The 18,123-nt window shown below is 36.8% G+C and overlaps 1 protein-coding gene across 3 annotated transcripts in view; it reads left to right on the forward strand.

Moving 5' to 3' along the window:
• The first annotated feature begins 292 nt into the window (after positions 1–292).
• Positions 293–18,123, forward strand: part of LOC136415365 (discoidin domain-containing receptor 2-like) — a 119,246-nt gene continuing 101,415 nt past the window's right edge. For all 3 annotated transcript variants that reach the window (XM_066399912.1, XM_066399914.1, XM_066399913.1), the window contains exon 1: positions 293–499. The gene's annotated coding sequence lies outside the window, so the exon portion shown is untranslated. The remainder of the gene's footprint in view (positions 500–18,123) is intronic.

The following is an 18,123-nucleotide window of genomic DNA, read 5'->3' on the forward strand; positions in this document are numbered from 1 at the left end:
AGGCGGTGTGTTCCCATACTCAAAAAACGTCTGAATATAATGTCGAATAAAGTCAAAATAAGGGTTTTTCGAGACTAGACAAAATCCAAGGAGAGCTCACTTGTTACACCTAACCCCCACCCGGCCGGCACCAAACCGCCCACCCAAACATATTTATTATGATTGCGTAAAATTGGCCGCGCGCAACCCCCATTGCACCCCGTGCGCGGAAGGAGGACAGAAAGCGCGGAACGAGGGAGAGGGAAAGAGGATTCGCGAGCGAGGGCTGCTGGATCTCGGAGGTTCTCTCAGTCGCGGCCTTGCTGATAGCGAATCGTGGCGTAAGCGGAGGGAGCGATTTGACGGAGCGCGATTACGCTTTCTGTGGTACCCGGATTGGGTTTTTGACGGTACCGCGCGTACTTCATTGGTGCGAAAGTCGGACGGGGATTTTGTGACTGATTTGCGGTGGTTGTTCAAAAGTGGGACGGTGGGAGGATATAGTGAGCTTTGAGAACAGGTATGGCGGGTTGTTTCCGGGTTTTAAATTAGATTCAGAATTTTAAGTTACAGGTTTAGAATAATTAGAGATTCGAGCGGAGCTGAGTTGAAGATTTTCCCTGTAATTTTTGTGCTTAATTGGGCCGTAAGGCTCGCAACAAAGATGTTTTTTTTTATCTCGAGCAGACCTCAAGCGCAATAATTGATTCTTCATTAAAACACAATTATTTACTTTCATGATTTGTGACATGAGATCATTTTGGTTAGATTTTTAAGGTAAGATTTTAATTATTTATTAAGATCTTGAAATTTTGTGTATTTCTGATGTTCCTCTAGTTATACAGGGTGTTGCATGACGCATCGAACAAATATATTGCTACTTCTGAGCTCATTGTCCGCACAAAACGTCTTATCAGCGTAGATAGACAGATTAGATGGGATGCACAGATAATTGCTTTTATTTAAACAAACATGAATTAATCGGTAATTACACTCGGTCGTGTTAAAAAGTGCATGTACAAACACCGTATGATATCTTTTTTTTCTTTAATTTTGTATGCGAATAACTCTCACGCAAGCAAGGAGTGATGGAGCGGTGGAATTGCACCCCATTCTCAGTTAAAATTAACTGAGAATAACTTTCACCCTTTGCCAAGAGCTCGGATGAACACCCTTGTTAACGTTTCGGCGACAAATTTGTTACCGTCTTCAAAACCTGGGAAATTTTTTATAAAAACGAAAATCAACAGAACTTTGTAAAAAACGTATGGATCGTGAAGTTGTAAAATATGTGAAACATTATAAAAATTCCTCGTTTCAAACGCTGAAAAATGACAGTTTTTGTCATGAATCATTATTCCAGAAGGTTGATTTGAGGCACTAAGTTCGTCATTTTACCTAATCGAATCTGTTTTTTAATACTTAATTATCTGGGTTGATGATTATTCAAAGTAGCATTTGTTAGTGATTAGGATCTTTTTATGTGTCCAACGTTGACCTCCTGGGTAAGCATAAGTAACCAATTGCTCATTGCCCAAAATAATTTTAATCAAATTGAGTATTGTCAGTAAAAGTCTGGCAAGTCAGTAGACCTCCTCGTCTCTCATACTTGGTAGTTTATCCATGGCAAATTTTGAATCATAAACATGACATTATACTTATGATTTCACAACTTTTATTAATTTACGTTTGTCCTGATGTTCCAATATACGAGTATGACAATAATCTTGTGTGTCATAATTTTATCGATCATTTGAGTTCTAAATATAAATAAAAATGACGCTGTATGACATTTTGATTGAAAAATATTTACAAAGGATCCAAACAAGTGTTCACCGGAAACCAACTCACACAGCTCATTCATGAATGACTTGAATCATAACAATCATGGAAAAAAAGGGAATTGCAGAATGTCTATATGAGTGGGCAAAATTAATATGCAATGAACAAAACTTTAATTTGGAAAAAACATACAAAGAAAATGTTTTATGTGAAAACAATTATTCTGACAATTTTATCGACAAATGCTCTCACAATTTCCAACAGCTTATACTGAGGCGGAATTAAAATGGACCTGTTACAAACGCTTTTGTACCATATGTAGCAGATGTACTACACCAAATCAACCGATTAGGTAATGAATGCAATGTTAGAATAGTTTTTAGAACAGAAAACAGTATGTTCAAAACCTGAAACAAAAACCAGAAAACCAAAAGGAACACCTACAAAATACATGAAACTAAAATACACTAAGTACTAAAATACATAAAATTTTTTGATAATGTCAGAAATTTGACATTGGCGACACCTCTAAATTTAAAAAAAAAATTAAAAAACTCCAAAGCTGCATTAATAAAGAATAATTTCGTGGGTTAAATCTATGCCTTTGATTATGGTCACAAAAGTAAATATTTGCATGGTTACCAAGGAGCCATTATCAAAGAAGCGTAAAATCAAAGAAATTGCATGTATTTTACTTAGTAAAAACCGATGTTTGGCTTTTTGTTTAGTAAGCATGGATTACACTCGGTTACCCATGCATGAACAAGAGGTCAACCTCGGACATATAAAAATAACGCAACACTAACAAATACCAGTTAGAACAATCATCAAGACAGATAATAAAGTTTTTAAATAAAAACAAGTTAATTTAGAGACAATAATAGAAACGTCAAAGTATACGAGGATCTGGCTTAGAAAAGCCAAATTTATTTCATATAATGGAAAAAGCGGTGAGTCTTATTACTTGACATCCATTGTTACGATCCGAATCTAATACATTGAAGTCACCTTTATTGCTATCTGATATTTGAGGAATCCTTGCAAATTTCAGAAAATCAGGCATTAAGATTTGTTGCCTTGCAGAATCGGTTCTTGTCCATTTTTATTATTAATTTTTTTTTAAAAAGTCAAGTCCTTTTTGTCAAACATCAATAAAAAATAACGTTGTACATGTATACTTAGTATTACTTTTTCTAAATTTTTTCCTAATATGATGGTAAACCGATTCTTTATATTGTGTTCACCTGACCCTGACCTGATATTTCTTGTTCCCTTCTGAAACGTTTATGTAAATATTTGTATTATCCAGAAATAGCCTCAACAATTTTTAACAATATTAACCTAAATACATGGCTGTTACTTAAAAGATCCTATATTTTATATATTAAAAAAAAGCCACAACAAGCGTTGAGAGCACAGTTGATATAAAAACACGAGATTTTAATGTGCAGGTCCAACTTTATTTGTTTTTGTGAGACACCTTGAACACCCTTAAGAATTACCTCGTCTTTCGAGATTGTCTACTATCAAGGTCACTTAACATTAAATCCAGATTTCTCTATTTTTTTTTAACATACTTTAACCCAATGATTTTACCAGTTTTACATGTGTTTTTGTGCGTTTTGCTTGCAAGTGTAATAAGTAATCTTCATGAAATTTTCGCGTTCTTGACCATCAGGGTTTGCGGTCGCGATCCTAAAACCGTTTAGAACTTGAAAACCTCCATTTTGTCTCGCAGTAATCAACATCATTTGTATGTTGCCGTTAAGGACGCGGTTTGAAAACGAAATTTTCCAGTTTTGTACCGCCCCTGACTGGGGCCATAACTTTTCGAATTACAGTAATAATTTAAATTAGCGTTTCTTCGAATGAGATTCCTATCAAAGCGCCAAATGAACGCCTTTCGATTTAAACTGCTGCCTCCAATATGTCTCGATGAAATATGGGACCCACTTTTTGCCGATATGTGTAGTACTAAATTAAACCGTTCAGCTTTAGTATAATAACCCTGAATATGGGAAACGAAAATGGAAAATTTGCGAGCCAGTAGGTTCTTCCGACTTTGAACATGACGGTTATTCGACCTGGGCTCAAAGACTTTTATTAGTAATTCCAATTAGTCAACCCCATTGACGTTTGTAGAAATCCAGGGGGTTGCAAGTTCGATTAAATTTGATTTCCGTCGAGGAGACGTCGTAATTTAAACTTCTGCTTTTCGTTTTTGGATGAATTTGTGTGTGAATGCGACTTCAGAGCTAATTTGTGTTCCAGCCCCCCAAATGCCAAATAAACGTTTCGGAAGTCGCGTCCGAAAAGGGAAATTAAAAATGTCTCAAGTTTCAAATTCCAGTGGATGTTCAAAAGTAGTAAAATTTGATAAGAAGAGATCGATATGTGTTCTACATACGTGCACAGGAATCGACCTTTTGAAAATCCGAGACGGAAAAATCAGCATAATGTGGCGAGCGCAAGATAAAAGTCTTGTTGCGCTTCGAGAAACTTTCGATGGGGTTTGGAAACTTTTGGCCCGTTTTAAGTTTTATCGGTTTTATCTTTTTTACGGTGCAAGTTCCCCCCGACTTTTGGGGATAAAATTGAGTTTTGAATAAAGCCTGCCCGAGTGATGCGTGGCTTCAACTCTTTGCGAAGATTAGTTGCCACTTCTGACTTTGACGGGCTCAAGATGAATAGTGCATATTGAAACTGTGTAGGACAGCGGAAGCAATGGACTCGTAAAATTGATTTTATTGACAGGAAAGCACGGGTTTTATTGGACTTTTAAGTGAAGTACAAACAACGTACGCCTCCATCTTGCTTGCCATTCAAGCAGGCACTATTTTCGTTTTAATTGGAACGGCATTTTTCCTGCTCCTGTTTATAAAGAAGCGCGTTTAGGAAAATATTTTGAGTTTCACGGGCCACCACACTGATATCAAATTACTCGTAATTTCTAATGCCTCTGGAGATCCAAGCACCGTAAAACGGTCTTAAAAAAGGTATAAACGGAGTCCTGAGAGCAACTCGCGCCCAACTTCTTTTATGATTAATGCCCCTGGAACAAAAACATTTAATGCTGTTTACAACTGTTGCCGTTCTTTGTTTTATTCCTTTGTCGTTTCACAATTTATGAGGTGATTATGGCTCAAAAGGAACTTTAGCAGCTCCGAGGAATTTACATGCAAAACCTTCCTGTTTCACTGTGCTAATTGGTTTGGAAACGAACAAATTTTCGATTAAGCGGACATATAAAATTTCATCAGTAAAAAAAGTTGCCGGGGGTTTTTTTGGGCATAAATATGGCGATACCCCTCTGAAAAGGTTGTCAAGGAGCGAGATAATTTCGGAGTTTCCTTTCAATTTTTAGCGTTCGAGGCCCTTAAAATGATATCGAAAAGGATACGTCGGCCCTTTAAAGGAATTAATTTTATCGTCATATTTTTAAAAGCATTCAGGACGAGCTTCCGATACAGAAAATGCAACTTTATACCCTCCCAGAGGAGTACTCCGGTTTCCTGTGAGTGGAAATTTTAATATTTATCACAGTATGGGGTATATGGGTTTGGGAATGATAAAGCAGCCCTAATGTAAATTGATTTTTGAGAAAGTTTATCATACACAGAATTTCCGAGCATAAATGTTAAATTCTGTAGGTCTGAATAACATGTTGATGTGCTCTCGATATTGAAGCAAGTTGCGTATAAAAATGTATATCCTTTAATCTACAAATAACTCGATCCATCACTTCAAAAAAAGATTTCCATTCTTGAATGCCCTTTTAAAAATCGAGCTCCGAAAAGCGTCCATCAAAGCTTATTAACATATAACTCCCCAGACGTTCTCCACTATAAGACTCAATCGGCTCCAATATAATTCAAACGTTTTTTAGAGAGGAGGGCCTCTTTCTATCGCATTTCCGGGCCTTTTTAGAGTAAACTCGTGTTCTTTTCTTGAAAGGGAGCTCTCGACTACACCGAATTTGCCCGGTTCGTTCTCGAGGGGGCTCTCGTCATATTTCTCGGTTTTTATTCAATTTTTTTCGGCTTAATGGTATTAGCTTTTCGGACGGTTTTCTCCATTATTCTCTCACTCGCCGGATTGATATCCGTCTATTAATGTTATCGATAAAAACGGACTATATGTAGAAGTATTAATTTGGATTTAATTGAAAAGGTTGGGAAGATCCCAGATATAATGAGAATAATTCCGAAGAACTAAAACCCATAAATACTGAGGCGATCTTTTAGAATTTGGTTTTCTTTGAATCTCCAAAGAGAAAGTAGGACAGGTAATTGGATTTTGAAAGTTTTGAATTTTACAAATCAGAAATTCTGGAATTTGTGTCTCTAGAAAAAGTGAAAATCTCGTAAAAGGAAATCCAAGAACTTGAACAAACATTGATCTGTTTAGTAGGGATAATTAAACACATATGTGAATACACAGAGAATTTTAAATATCTCAAAATGTAAAAAATTGGATATTGAAAAAAACAGTCTATTTAATGAATATTAAAAAATCAAGATATTAAAAACATAGCAAATTATGTAGATGCAAAAAAATCCGGTTTCATTTCCGGTGCTGGGGACGACCTGGACCTCAAATATTTAAAATTAAAATTACAAAGTAGAAATTTGTTCAGAAAAATAAAATAATTAATTAATTTTGAAACAGGTGGCTTTAATTATCTACGAAACAATGGGTAACTGAAAATGGAACAGGGGGGATGTCTTACGAAGAAAAATTTGGTCCTGAGGGTTCTGAGAGAATGCATTAGCGCCAAACGTTTTATACAGTGAAAGATAATTAATTTGCGTGATCAATTTTTGTAAGAATGTTATTCATAGTTCTTTTGCAACCCTGAAAATTTGATGTACATATTTAAAAAAAAGATGAATAATTTGTTCAAGTAATTTTACTATCTAACACGAGCTTAAGAAACAATGATGAGAAAATTTTTCAAAGAATTAAAAAACATAATCTATTAAAATCATAATTTATCATGAAATTATTCACCTAAACAAAGACAAATGTACAAATAACGAAAGTCTGAGAAAAGGCTTTTATCATAACTTTTTCTGGGGGAATTCACATCGATCTCGGTTAATAAACCCCACATAAACATTTTTCTTGCAATTTTACGAAGTAGGACAGATTGATGCGAAAATGTAATTTTGCCTAAATACCTGATTATGTACGGACATATAACGTGAGCACCATCAACGGCCATTCAATATGAATATTTCTAAACTTCATTTTGCAAAGTCGAGTCCAGACACATCTATATTGAGCTGTTCTAGATTCCTCCATTTTTGCGCTAAAAAATTAGCAGCAACTTTGAAACCAAAAAGAGAGCAAAGGCACTTTGAATTCTTAACGAAGGAATAAATGCTAGATATAAATGAATAACTGTGATAAAATAGCGTCATTTTATGTCTATTCAGAGCGATTCGAAAACGGGGCAGGAGTTTTTAGTTCTTCCACTCGCAATATCTTTTTGTCTATCACTCTTGCATTTGCCACGATAACTCTCCACCAAATCCACAACAGTCTTACCCCCAATCTTAACCTATTCTTCCTAAAAAATATAAGGCAATTGACTGTCGAGTAATCCACTACACAATATAGCAATGAGCAAACCTCTCATAAATTTCGAACAGATAGACGTATCCGTATAGATAATGTTATGATTTATGTACGTATAGAGGTGGACTTGTGTCTGGGAGACAAGATGTCAACCATTGGTATATCTATGTTTAAGCGGGCTCAAGTTCAATCGTGAATACAAATCTATAATTCAGCCTGATTGAGCTTGAGCCAGTCAATTGCCCGGGCAGAATGGGTGGGAATTAATTATCTGGAAACCTGATGGTTAATCCTAATGGGCCAAACAGTCTTTAAGCAAAACACTGAGATATTAATGAGCCTCCTCTATTAACAGGTATTACTCTTTCAGGAGTATCGGTATATGGGCTTGGTAATGTCATTAGTCTTTCTGCTACAGCTTAACAATTTTTTCTCGTGCAGAATTTTCTTTTCATATGCGGCCTGGAAAAATAATTTTCTTTTATGCGCCGTTATTAGGATCCGCAATTATAATTTCCATTCAAGTTTTGCGCGGGAAAGCACTAACGGGGAAATAAGGCGAGGAAAATACGGGTTTATAAGTGTGTTTGTGAGTCGCAGATAGAGTTTTCATAGTGGTTTTATTCTTTTTCCGTGGCTTTCGAGCCCGGATGCTTTGAAACGTTCACATTTTTAAGAGGGTTTCACGAGTGGTGTATCTACAATTATCAAAACACACTCTGGCCTTCTGAAAGCGAACCATTAATCTTTGCGGAGATACCATCGAGCATGGCATTATCGATAATAAGCAGGTTAAATGGTGTACGTTGGTAATTTAAAGAAATTATCTTGTTGTAGTTTACGGGCTTGTTGAAAACGAGATTTATTACTTATCCAATTGGTTCTATAATTAATGTGTGTTTGGGTTTTTGTCAGTAGTGCACTGTCCTGGGTGAGCAAAGTTTTGTATTGATGCTGCAGATACTTTTATTTAATGAATATTCACAAGTCATGATCTAGGGTACTAGATATCTAGTGAACAGGAAAAGAAACTGAAAACTCAGAAAAAAATCCAGTCTTCTACTGTAAAATTGAAAGTATTGATTTTCTGCGAAATAAATTGAAATGGAAATTCACATTTAAACTAAAACATAACAGCTTTTGTATGCGCATTTTTATTGATGAGTGAGCTCCTCTCTCCATCTGACGCTACGAAACTCTGAGCTCTACCAATTCTAGCCGCCCTAAGAAAAACTCCTAATTCTAACAGAGGAGTGAAGTACAAAGTAATAGCTATACGTATTATTTCTTGTCTTTATAATGCATTTAAGTCCCATTCAATCTATCCCCAACAAAAGCCCTCATTTAAATCCCATATTACTTTCTTATCATCTCGACAAGATCGCTCCGGATCTAATTCCCTCGGAGAGCCATGACACTTCACTTTAGTAACTCTCCCATTGTCTGAGGCCAAAGTTATTACAATATATTTAGTTACGTAACTTTCATGCTTCGAACTTAATGCCGATTTTATTTACAACACAGTTCGGTAACTGCGCCCCATATCCCCAACAACAGCAAGCTGTAGCTGGATGATCCCCAGGAGTCCATCAGCTGATGAACGGAGAGCATCCCTAAGGATATATAACCCATCCACCTGCTAATTTATTGCGCGGGGTAATGATGCGTGGAGATGTGGATTGCAATTTGGAAAGTTGATGGAATTAAACATCTACCTCCATATATTTTTGTCAGGGAGATTGGCTTCAGGTGACCTAGTTAGGGCTTACTCGACCAACATCCAGTTATCCTCCGGAAATGAAAAATACCTGTTAGTGAATTTTCGGTACCGGGGGTTTTCGAAAATAACAAAGAATTTTCGCCAACTGTAGAACAACAATTTGACTCGTTTCATCGGAAGTCATAAGAAAAAAAGCAAAATTTTGTTTCGAAAAATGATGTAAAAATTAGCAGAGGGGGTGTCCTTTTGAGAGCACCTAGTATAGAATTGGATTTTAGGACATTAAAATGAAACGAGTTCGCTTAGGAACGCATACGAAGTGAAAAGTGCTCTCAAGTGCACTTAAAGGCTTTAAGGCAGCAGTTTATGGGGCTTCGATATTATGCGATTTCGCATTATTAGAAGTTCAAATCTATTGTTCCAAACTCGACTAAAAAGTGAGACACGTCGCTAAGCAACAAACCTCGATAATGCCCCACTTGGAAACTAGTTGAATTAAGAATGAATGTGACGGGAAAGCTGCAGGATTGCATCGCAGGCTAATTAAAGATTGCCAGGTGTGACATCTAGGAAGACCTCTCCTGGATCATCATTAATTCATAATTAATTCCTACTCGGATGGAATTTGTGTGGATTATTTAGCATTGTTTAATATTTGAAAGGAGGTATCTTGGATATTTTTCTGAAGGTTGGCAGTTATGAATTTTAACCAACCGAACTTTGGGCGAATCGAACATTCATAACTATGAAGCGAAAAAAAAAGAAGGATTTTCATAGTAGGGCGATAAATTTCGAGTCGAATCGGTTCGGAACAAAATCATAAATCCGTTCGAGGAAAATATGGGCCTTGTCCCGATTCAAAATGGCAGCTTTTAAGGGCGAGTTATCCAGGAATAAAACTCCCTTTTACAGTGCCTCGCTTTTTGCCGTCCGCGACGAATCAAAAAAGTTCGAGATGCCTTCTCTTCGGGCCAATTTCCAGGAAATCGTTGTCGAGCACTAAAAATTAAACATTAAAACTGCAAACTCAAATAATAAATTCCCTGTTGCTTGATGGACACTTAGAAATTCATGGAAACATTAAAAGTTGATGACAAAATTTTGATGATGGAATTATGATGACGAAATTAACCGCTCAATGCCAATTCGCGCGGGTGTCACGCTGATGCCCAATTTAATATTTCGTCATATTTCACGCTCGCTTTGACAGCTGAAAAAATGACAATAAAAAACGAAAAGGGAATAAAATTGAATTCGTAATGAAATTCTTGAGCTATTGTCGCTGATGTTACGAAAATTAAACTAAAGCTGAAATGAGAATGATTTACAGGACGGTCATGTAGACTGATTTAATGTGTTGCACAGCAATAAAAATCTGGGAAATTATTGCGTTATTTAAGCCTACAATATGTCTTCAAAATCTGTGGATGGACAGACAATGAAACTTTGAAATTTATGAAGGCTATGAAGTAGGTAAATGGATATGAAATTGCCTCTGAGACTGTTCAAAACCCCAAGATATGATCACTGTGAAAATGGGGAGGTACGAGGGTAATGAAAATAACAAATTGCATGTCAGATTTTCATTGCGGGTGCTCAGAAGATGTAGATATACGGCAAAAGGAAAAAAGAGAAGCAAATTCAATCCATGTCTTTCATGCCCGAAGTCCAAAACGAGGGCTTTACTCCCTCACTCACGCGAAACGTCTGTGAAGAAATATAACAGGAAATTTAAACTGGGATTTTCAAGTCGGGGCTATTCATCGCCTGAAAAATCTGTGTTCATGCCTTTAAAGGCCTGAAAGTACGAACATAGACAAGAAATGCTCAAAATCTCTGGATATACTCCTAGGCTAAGCCATGGAGAGTGCGAAATCATTATCAAGAAATCGAGCATCACATTTCAGTTTTCAATACAGCACTGAAGTTTCACCAACTTAGGATTCTTTCATTTTTTCATTTCTCAAAATCTTAAGGCACGAACGCTGGAGAATATGTAATACAAAACCGTAACAAATTTCCTTTACTGTTATATTTCCCGAAATGGTCAAAATCTCTGCATAAAGAACATTAATAATTCGAAATAGCAGAAGTAAAGCATGATATTTGTGTATAAAAGTTGTGGATGTGAAGTGATAAGAAGACCGAAAACGTAATTGAGAAGAGCAACACTTTGCGACATTCATTCTCAAGCTGTTCAAAATTCCGGTATGACTTAATTTTCTCCTTTTCTGAATGTCAAACGTGTAATCAAATTCACACTAGATTTGGGTGAATTTGTTTTTCACTGAATCATTTTTTCATCATGTTTGATACTAAACCTTTAAATTGGCCATTAAAGTCATTATCCGAGGGTGATGGGATCACAGGTATCTCTTCTTGTTTCACGGGGAAATAGTAATGGGGAAGATTCACAAATGTCCCCATCGAGAATCATTAGCTCATTTCTCGCGACAATTAATGTAAAAGTCTCTGCTTAGCTTGAAAATATGATTAGCGCTATTAGTAAATTAGTCATCTTAACGTTTTACCGCGCGGAAGCATCTAACATGAACTAATGATAAAATTGGGACATAAATGAAGAACGATATTTCCCATCTTCATTCCATAAGAGCAATTCCATCAGTCTCTGTCCGAAGATCCTCATAATCCCTTCGAAATGTCCCCGCTTTCCCTGGCAAACTAAAAACAAAACCGGAATAGGAAACATTAATATACGTCTGCAAAGTTTCAACTTTGACGCGGTTTCACCTTTTTCCCGGCTAATTCGTTTAACTCGGTCCTAACTCGACCTTTTTCCAGGGCGTTTTTTCCAGACGGGAAACTTTAATAGGAAAAGCGCCGAGTGTGTTTGTGTTGCTTTTAGCCAATTCGATTTCCACTTCTCACCCATACATAGTAGAGACCAAATACCGATCCGAAGAATAATATTGAAGGCAATTAGGGCATTCTCTTGGCCCATCTGCGGGTGTTGCAATTTAAAAGTCAATGGTCGGGTGACAGACTGCGAGATTTCTTTGTGTCACGGCCTTTCTTTGTCTAAAGTTTCCTCTTTCGAAGTTTCCGCAGAGATTACTTGGGGCTTCGCACAGAACAAATCGCTTTTTCTGGCAATTGCGAAACTTATTTCTGTTTGGTCTACCTACTTCATTCTTCCCTTAAAGTCTCTACGGCTTTAATCAAATAATAGTGACTCTGACAAAGGTTAAAATGTAGATCAATATCGCATATAATGCAATATTAATCTCCATGGGATATCCCTTTTATTACGAGTAGCAGGGGAGTTAATGTTCCATCCTTCATCATTAAGATGGTCATGGGGAGGCCTCCCGTAGTTTCACACCTTCGAAATGATTATTTTAGTTAAAGTGCCATACCGGGGCCTGTTAGTAATCTTTTTCAACAGTGAATCATCAGCTTCACGTTTAGTTATTTGCTAAATTGCACCCTAAATGCGAAATTCGATTTGTCGGAATCAAATTTATTAACACGGAGTGCTTCGCTAATATCGGATCTAAAGCGCATTTGCCTAACTCTCAATAACCTTTGATGCCCTGATTTTTCAATTGCACGTTCAGTTGATGAACATTGTTTCAGTTTGATTACATTCTTTGTGCATAGCTTTGATTTCAACTGCATTTCCTATGCTGATACCCGATCTGTTAATAAATGTGGCATGAGGATTTGTTGTCCCTTGAACGGCAGAAAATTTAATAAAAAAAGATTAATATAACCTATTTAGAACTCGGGAAGTATTTAATTACGATATTTTCATTGTCAGACGATTAGGGTATGGTCAAATCGGTAATACCACCGAACACTGCATTTATACTAGATAGTAGACTTGGCTGAATGCCCGAATATGTCCTTGGCACCGAAAACAGCAACTTTGCGTACTTATGAGCGAAATTGTGAATGCAGGTCTCTACGGGATCTATCGCCATGGCGCTTTGACCAGATCAAAGTTCTGAAGCCGACTAAACTTCCGTAATAAATATATGTTCGGTGGCAATACTTCTTCAGGGTTTCAGAAACTTCCATTAGATCTCCTTAGAATTATTCTGATTTTTCCCTAGTTTTTTAAAATACATTTAAACTAAGCAATTTTTTCCGCAGATTTTCGTAAGCTCATGTCATTTTCAGGAAAATTTTGAGTAGTAGTGATTGAATAGTTTTGTCTGATTTTAAAAGAGTTTATTTATATGTTCAAGCAGTCTTATCAAAAAATTTCTTGGAGAATTAAAATTTTTGAAAAAATTTATGTCAGGAATGAGCCAAAAAGTCAGGTTTTCGTCTTTCAGATTAGAAAGTGGGCAAATAGAAGTAAAACTCGCATTGTTCTATCCAAGTTTTAATCTATAAAATTAGGACAAAGTGATTCAAGTTTAACTGATAAAGAGAGAGGCCAACCGCCAACACAAACTTTTGTTTTTTATTAATGATAGGGTAACTCGCCCGATATCATGACCACCCCGTCGTTAGCGTACGCCTGCGCATTAAATTCGCTTTTTAGAAGCCTCTCCAAAAGACCGTCCATCAGGCAGCTCCACAGTCGGATTTGTGTTACAGCTTAAGCATTATTATAACTAAAATATTCATATCTCTAATGCATCTATGTGTGACATTTGCTCAGTTCATCGAGTTTCCTAAAATTTAATCTCAATTTTTTCAAATATTCCCATTTTCTCAAAATTCACGAATTCCCCCTCAGGTTGGATAAGAATATGCATATTAGTTTGATCCTTCTCCTTTTCACTCATTTCAAATAGAAGTGGCAAACTGGACTAATTTTCTTGACACCAGAGAAATTATTTATCTCAATTTAGTGAAAATCAAAACAAGACTTGAGACCAAACATTCCACTTTCCCCTTTCCGTCACGTCAGAGAAGTTATTTACTTCTCGAAATACGAGGACATCAACAAAGTCAACCCTTCTCGCGCCTTGGAAGGATTTTTTCTTAAGAGTTAAAGAGGCCCAACTTGGTACACGTTCACCCCCCTGTGAAACTTTAGAGCCCTTAATTCTTTATAAAGAAAATAATTCAGTAAAGTAATTACAGTCTAAACTAAGTGAATTTTCCTGTTAAGGACGTGAAGAGTCTGTCAAGTGCAGGCAGAGTGAAGGAAAGTTTTATTAAATTCGGATTTAAAGATAGAGAATAGCTAGTTTGAATGGCGTTTGCGACGATTCGGACCACCGCTATCCCGGGGAAAAATTAATAAAACTTTGACCGTAAAAAGGTGGAAACACGCTCTTTGTGCCGTGTTCTCGTATTAAATATTTCAGCATCAATTCCATTTATTAGAGCAATTTAGCGGCTTAACCCTTCCGGCTGCCCTAATTAAGTTTTCCAACGATGCACCGAAGCAGCCCCGCTGTGTATGTATATTTCTTCTCTTTATCCCCATTTCTATAGGGTGTCATTCTAAATAATAGAACAGTTTAAATAAGGAGATGCCAATAGAATTGTGCCCGTAAAATTTACAATGGGAACGTGGGAGGAGGAGCGTCGCTAATCAATTCTAATATTTCTCCAAGGAAATCCAAAGTTGCTCTAAAATTCATATAGGTGGAGCGGGAGCAAGGAAAGATTTTCTTTGTCGGGGCTTTTGTTCCTTTACCTGGGAGCCTCGTTATTCCCAAATTATTTATTAACTTTTAATGGAGTTTATTCGAATATTCCTGTTTTATTAAGCCGGGCAGCGCTACGTCCAGACTGAAAGAGCATATTTTATTTAGAGAGTAGATATCGCGGAAACGAATTTATGAATGAAGCCAACGCATTCTATGTTTCAGGTAATCTAATCTACAGATCTATGAAATTTTATACCTGGCGAGAGGAATTACTGTTAAGCTAATATATGGGGTATCTCGCTTTCCCTGGCGCAAACTTCAGGCACTGACAACGCATCGAAAAATAATTCGAAACCGAAATAGAAATATCGATAAGGAAGAGCTTTACTACCTCCCTATTGGCGCTACTGCCGATTATCCGAAATTTAATAGACAAATAGTAGTTCAGGTTAGTTGCAACATAGCTATATGTATCTGTAACTGTATTCGAGATAATGCTGTCCCAATTTGCCACGTCATCAATAATAAATGTCGAATATTTTGAAAGGAAATGAACTGCAATCTATCTCGATTTAATAGACTTCTATTATTTTAGGTTTTCTAACAACCTACGATAAAGTATTTCTAGATCGTCATAGAAAAATTGGAAAGTTGATTTTTTAAAGAAATTTATTGTTTCCACTGAAAGCTCCTATTTTATTCTCAATATTTAATGTTTGAGGGCCTTTGCTGTCTAGAGAGCAAAATTATTTCTCTCCCTGCGCATCATAAATACACAGTGCTTATTTGCACAACAAGGGAGGAAAGTGCCATTTTTTCCTCCCCTTGGTCTTTGATATTACTGATTTCGTTTCATTTGCTCAACTGAGACCTGTTTGCTTCTAAAATTAAATGCACATTTCTAGAGGAAAGTACCGTTTGCTCGCTCGAATGTTGATTGAAATTATTCACTAGAGTAAAAGTAGCACTTGTCTCCCTTGTGGTGCACATTTCAATTGAGCATCTTACTGAGTGCTCCCCGTAGATTACACCTGTTTTAATTCCAAATTTATTAGTCGGGGCCCTCCTCATTTCCACTTGTCTCAAACATTTAATTAAATAGTACGTACGCCTACCTCGGACCCTCCCTGCAGGTACCGAGAATTAAGGTCGAATAAAAAGCGGGAGTTTAGTGTTCTATTTATGTTTCGGTCTGTCAAATATATTAAGGTCCTTTGGAAATTAGGCAAATCAGACGAGGAAATTAATGAAACAATTATGTCTGGCTTTGTTTAAAGAAAGATGGACATTTTGCCCGGGTTTTCTCTTCGGCGCGCCAACTCAAAAACCGTTCATTTTCATACTAATAAAAATTAATGAGGTGCTCGGTAAGGACCGGCATTGCTCATCAATCCTCTATTTTCAAACTTAATTGATTGGTACTTTTAATCAGGGTATGATTAATTGATCGTAGTTTCTTGATCCCGGGAGAAATCTTTTTGAGAGCCTGATTAAACTTTAATTATCAGGAATTAGTGCAAATTTATGCTAATGAGGTAATGAGATCCCTTAAATAGTGTCTATTGACATTCAGAGAGAGATGTGGAGCACCGCGCGGTCGGGAATTTTCTGAAAATCTCATTGTGATCATCATAAAATCACGTGCTCCTTTTCCAGGAAACAGGAAACAGAAGTTTTTCAAACAGGGTCGGTCTCGAATCAAATCAACTTGGATAAAGCTGATCCATAAATCATTCATTTCAATTATTGACAGTTTGCGGACAAGAAATCAACGATATTCAAGGAGCCCACAGGACGGGCTACTTGAATATTCCAATACCAGCGGTTATCAGGACCGGACTATCTGACCCGAAAATAAATCGCCCATAGGTGTGCCGGAAATTAGAAGGGCGCCGTTCAATGTACTAACTACAATGTTGGTTGCACCGGCAAGAAGTCTGGATCGTCGTAAATCAACGCTATTTCACCTTATCTTTCATCCGGCTGTAAATAATTAGTATGCAAACTTCCATGTTATTATGGTTCGAGGATGTGCCGGTGGGCTATCCAATACGAAATCGTTTAGTTCTTCCGAAAAATCTCTAGCAGGAAATGAAACCTTTATTGCACTATATTTCCTAGCAGCAAGTTCATTATCCTTGGCAATCTAAATTAATAGAAGGGGGGGGGGATGATGGCAGGGTAGAATAAACAAAAACAGAGGGTCCCCTCCATTAAGTAAAAATAAATTACATTTACCTGGATAAAACGAATTTATTACGGCGGATTTCAATTATCTCGCCGGAAAAGGAAAATAGGAAAAACGGGGGAGGAATCACGGAAAATAATCGTGGCCTGGGAAAAAAGGACGATTTACATGATGGCCATGGCCTGAGAAGCAATCATTATCTTTGAATATTTATCAGTCGGGAATAAATTGTTTATAAAAATTTGAAATATTGCCCTTCATTAGAAGGGAAAGGCGCCCTTATTCTAAAGCATGGGCGAACTCAAGTACGGTGAGGGATAAATATAATAAATTGACTATTATGCAGGGGAGGCCCAAATTCGCATTCACACATGAAACAAAAATTGTATTCCAGGCAAAAAACCCTTCAACCAAATACGTTATCCAGACATATAATACGTTTCAGGATAATAAGTCCTCGGGGCGACAGATTACCGCATTTATCTCTACGGAGGCAGGTGTCATAAAATTAGCGAGACGCCATTACTAATCCGGTATCACGTGACAAATATAACCATCGGGAAATTAGCGAGGAACTGTCAAGGACGTCCCCTTTTAGCAATATGTTTCCCGGGCGTTATTTGGGAATAACGCACGAACAAGAAGGGATGTCATGCACTGTCGTCGTGTACAGGGTGGTCCAGATTCGAACCTTACCATTGCCAAACAAACACCAAATTAACAAACAATTATGAAACATATAAAAAAACATAAAAGACGTAAAAAAATATAAATAATCCCCCTGGGTGCTCCTAAACAGTCCAAAGGCGTGTCCCAAGCTTGCTACATTCAAATTAGCCAAAGAGAGAGAGAAAGACTGAAAGAAGTTTACCAAGGAAGCCTCTTTCAGCCTTCCTCCCCATTAAAAATTTTGTATCAAAAACTCGCAAAACTGCAATACTCGAACTACCAAAAAAATGCATAAAAACTTAATCTTTTTCGCCTAAAAACTACATCGTAGACGTGCCAAGACTCGATAAAAAAAATATAGACCTTCTAAGGAAACAACGTGATGTCGTAGAAGGGAAAATATCGCAGTGATAAAGCCTGATTTATTATTAATTATCTCATGAAACAGAATCAGTAAAAATAGTTAAGTAATGATTAAATAACGTAAAGTTTTATGGAACGAGTCACGTTATGGCTGAGGGAACTTGCAACTGAATCCATAAATGAATTAGTCGAATAAAATCTCATTATGAACGCATTAAAGTCACCAACGTTTTATGCACGATTTCATCTTAATTTGCTAAAATTTT

The sequence above is a fragment of the Euwallacea similis genome, chromosome 20 (assembly GCF_039881205.1).
Source record: "Euwallacea similis isolate ESF13 chromosome 20, ESF131.1, whole genome shotgun sequence".
In the NCBI taxonomy this organism is placed as follows: Eukaryota; Metazoa; Arthropoda; class Insecta; order Coleoptera; family Curculionidae; genus Euwallacea; species Euwallacea similis.